A 4,538-nucleotide genomic window follows, 5' to 3' on the forward strand; every position below is an offset into this window, starting at 1 on the left:
ACCCTATTATTAAAATGGTAATTGACAAAAACAAACTACATTGTCACCAGAAGAGCAATACAAAATGTACAAGTGATATATTAAAATCATCTTTCCAGCTTGAATTTCAATGTTGCATTGGGTCAACAATTTTGTGAGAAACATCTTCACCCTTAAATAAAGATTTTCTTAATTCCTTACCTGTGTGCTAATTAGATATCACCTTGTTTTCACATTAAACAGACTTCCACATGAGAAAGCAGCAAGGATGCAGTGGCGTTAATGTTTCCTGGTGTCAACTTGTATTATTTCAGTAGACATTGAAATGAGGATGCATCTTGCTGCCTTTCCAATGAAGCAAGTTTAATTTAGTAATAGGTGAAAAACCATCCTTACAAAGGTGTTAATCAGAGACTTGGCTTTGTGGACACTTTTCAGAGAACAAATTTGTTAGCATAAAAATAAAGCCAGAAAATGAAGAGCTGTTTAATCACTCGATTGGATTTTTCTGCCAGCATATTTTTTTTCTCTGCAACCCACTGCTAAATTGTGCTTCCTAGCTGTTTTTTATAAAATCACTGAATCAAATCTAACTCTGATTACATCAGAGAAGGCCATGTACCCTACACCATAAGAGGAGGTTTGAAATTTTGACTTGTCTCCTTAAATATCACCAAAATCTGATCACAAGGTTAATTACATCCCTGGGTGGGATTGAACCACCAACCTTTTGGTTAATAGCCAAACACACTAACCGATTGCGCCACAGAGACACTTTGCAAAAGTCCATACTGACAAAGGCTAATAAGCATTCATCTAAAACGTTTCCTAGAAAAACTTTAAAAAGTCAATAATCTGGAGAGTTTTTGTAAGATGTTTCTTCCATCAACCAACGAAGAAACACATTGGTACTTTCCCATGATGAGTGAGTGCTTCAGGATCTCTTGCACTTACATGTGCAGCAGAGTACTGCAATGGAAGCATGCTGGGCCCATAACCCAGAGGTAGGCAGATTGAAACTATCCTCTGCTATATGCATTTTTTTTGTTAATTAAAGTAATCCAAAACTGGGATTGATATTGTGTCTCTTTTATTTTTACTTAAAGTACAATAACTTTTACCATTTTAATTTGTTTTAATAGTATATTGACAGTATTGTTTTCTTTCAAAAATCCACTTCATTTTCTTTACCCTATTATTAAAATGGTAATTGACAAAAACAAACTACATTGTCACCAGAAGAGCAATACAAAATGTACAAGTGATATATTAAAATCATCTTTCCAGCTTGAATTTCAATGATGCATTGGGTCAACAATTTTGTGAGAAACATCTTCACCCTTAAATAAAGATTTTCTTAATTCCTTACCTGTGTGCTAATTAGATATCACCTTGTTTTCACATTAAACAGACTTCCACATGAGAAAGCAGCAAGGATGCAGTGGCGTTAATGTTTCCTGGTGTCAACCTGTATTATTTCAGTAGACATTGAAATGAGGATACATCTTGCTGCCTTTCCAATGAAGCAAGTTTAATTTAGTAATAGGTGAAAAACCATCCCTACAAAGGTGTTAATCAGAGACTTGGCTTTGTGGACACTTTTCAGAGAACAAATTTGTTAGCATAAAAATAAAGCCAGAAAATGAAGAGCTGTTTAATCACGCAATTTGATTTTTTTGCCAGCATATTTCTTTTTCTCTGCAACCCACTGCTAAATTGTGCTTCCTAGATGTTTTTATAAAATCACTGAATCAAATCTAACTCTGATTACATCAGAGAAGGCCAGGTACCCTACACCATAACAGGGGGTATGAAATTTGACTTGTCTACTTAAAGATCACCAAAATCTGATAACAAGGTCAATTAGGTCCCTGGGTGGGATTGAACCACCAACCTTTTGGTTAATAGCCGTACACGCTAACTGATTGCACCACAGAGACACTTTGCAAAAGTCCATACTGACAAAGGCTAATAAGCATTCATCTAAAACGTTTCCTAGAAAAACTTTAAAAAGTCAATAATCTGGAGAGTTTTTGTAAGATGTTTCTTCCATCAACCAACGAAGAAACACATTGGTACTTTCCCATGATGAGTGAGTGCTTCAGGATCTCTTGAACTTACATGTGCAGCAGAGTACTGCAATGGAAGCATGCTGGGCTCATAACCGAGAGGTAGGCAGATTGAAACTATCCTCTGCTATATGCATTTTTTTTTGTTAAAGTAATCCAAAACTGGGATTGATATTTTGTCTCTTTTATTTTTACTTAAAGTACAATAACGTTTACCATTTTAATTTGTTTTAATAGTATATTGACAGTATTGTTTTCTTTCAAAAATCCACTTCATTTTCTTTACCCTATTATTAAAATGGTAATTGACAAAAACAAACTACATTGTCACCAGAAGAGCAATACAAAATGTACAAGTGATATATTAAAATCATCTTTCCAGCTTGAATTTCAATGTTGCATTGGGTCAACAATTTTGTGAGAAACATCTTCACCCTTAAATAAAGATTTTCTTAATTCCTTACCTGTGTGCTAATTAGATATCACCTTGTTTTCACATTAAACAGACTTCCACATGAGAAAGCAGCAAGGATGCAGTGGCGTTAATGTTTCCTGGTGTCAACTTGTATTATTTCAGTAGACATTGAAATGAGGATGCATCTTGCTGCCTTTCCAATGAATCAAGTTTAATTTAGTAATAGGTGAAAAACCATCCTTACAAAGGTGTTAATCAGAGACTTGGCTTTGTGGACACTTTTCAGAGAACAAATTTGTTAGCATAAAAATAAAGCCAGAAAATGAAGAGCTGTTTAATCACTCGATTGGATTTTTCTGCCAGCATATTTTATTTCTCTGCAACCCACTGCTAAATTGTGCTTCCTAGCTGTTTTTTATAAAATCACTGAATCAAATCTAACTCTGATTACATCAGAGAAGGCCATGTACCCTACACCATAAGAGGAGGTTTGAAATTTTGACTTGTCTCCTTAAATATCACCAAAATCTGATCACAAGGTTAATTACATCCCTGGGTGGGATTGAACCACCAACCTTTTGGTTAATAGCCAAACACACTAACCGATTGCGCCACAGAGACACTTTGCAAAAGTCCATACTGACAAAGGCTAATAAGCATTCATCTAAAACGTTTCCTAGAAAAACTTTAAAAAGTCAATAATCTGGAGAGTTTTTGTAAGATGTTTCTTCCATCAACCAACGAAGAAACACATTGGTACTTTCCCATGATGAGTGAGTGCTTCAGGATCTCTTGCACTTACATGTGCAGCAGAGTACTGCAATGGAAGCATGCTGGGCCCATAACCCAGAGGTAGGCAGATTGAAACTATCCTCTGCTATATGCATTTTTTTTGTTAATTAAAGTAATCCAAAACTGGGATTGATATTGTGTCTCTTTTATTTTTACTTAAAGTACAATAACTTTTACCATTTTAATTTGTTTTAATAGTATATTGACAGTATTGTTTTCTTTCAAAAATCCACTTCATTTTCTTTACCCTATTATTAAAATGGTAATTGACAAAAACAAACTACATTGTCACCAGAAGAGCAATACAAAATGTACAAGTGATATATTAAAATCATCTTTCCAGCTTGAATTTCAATGATGCATTGGGTCAACAATTTTGTGAGAAACATCTTCACCCTTAAATAAAGATTTTCTTAATTCCTTACCTGTGTGCTAATTAGATATCACCTTGTTTTCACATTAAACAGACTTCCACATGAGAAAGCAGCAAGGATGCAGTGGCGTTAATGTTTCCTGGTGTCAACCTGTATTATTTCAGTAGACATTGAAATGAGGATACATCTTGCTGCCTTTCCAATGAAGCAAGTTTAATTTAGTAATAGGTGAAAAACCATCCCTACAAAGGTGTTAATCAGAGACTTGGCTTTGTGGACACTTTTCAGAGAACAAATTTGTTAGCATAAAAATAAAGCCAGAAAATGAAGAGCTGTTTAATCACGCAATTTGATTTTTTTGCCAGCATATTTCTTTTTCTCTGCAACCCACTGCTAAATTGTGCTTCCTAGATGTTTTTATAAAATCACTGAATCAAATCTAACTCTGATTACATCAGAGAAGGCCAGGTACCCTACACCATAACAGGGGGTATGAAATTTGACTTGTCTACTTAAAGATCACCAAAATCTGATAACAAGGTCTATTACGTCCCTGGGTGGGATTGAACCACCAACCTTTTGGTTAATAGCCGTACACGCTAACTGATTGCGCCACAGAGACACTTTGCAAAAGTACATACTGACAAATGCTAATAAGCATTCATCTAAAACGTTTCCTAGAAAAACTTAAAAAAATCAATAATCTGGAGAGTTTTTGTAAGATGTTTCTTCTATCAACCAACGAAGAAACACATTGGTACTTTCCCATGATGAGTGAGTGCTTCAGGATCTCTTGCACTTACATGTGCAGAAGAGTACAGCAATGGAAGCATGCTGGGCCCATAACCCAGAGGTAGGCAGATTGAAACTATCCTCTGCTATATGCATTTTTTTGTTTGTTAATTAAAG

The 4,538-nt window shown here is 35.1% G+C and overlaps 2 non-coding genes across 2 annotated transcripts; both read right to left on the minus strand.

The window, feature by feature from the left end:
- Positions 1-678: 678 nt before the first annotated feature.
- On the minus strand, positions 679-752 carry TRNAN-AUU (transfer RNA asparagine (anticodon AUU)). Its single transcript has one exon. It is a non-coding gene; the product is annotated as a tRNA-Asn (tRNA).
- Positions 753-3,010: 2,258 nt separating this feature from the next.
- On the minus strand, positions 3,011-3,084 carry TRNAN-AUU (transfer RNA asparagine (anticodon AUU)). The gene has a single exon. It is a non-coding gene; the product is annotated as a tRNA-Asn (tRNA).
- Between the last annotated feature and the right edge of the window lie 1,454 nt (positions 3,085-4,538).

The sequence above is a fragment of the Pseudophryne corroboree genome, unplaced genomic scaffold (assembly GCF_028390025.1).
Source record: "Pseudophryne corroboree isolate aPseCor3 unplaced genomic scaffold, aPseCor3.hap2 scaffold_818, whole genome shotgun sequence".
NCBI classification, from domain to species: domain Eukaryota; kingdom Metazoa; phylum Chordata; class Amphibia; order Anura; family Myobatrachidae; genus Pseudophryne; species Pseudophryne corroboree.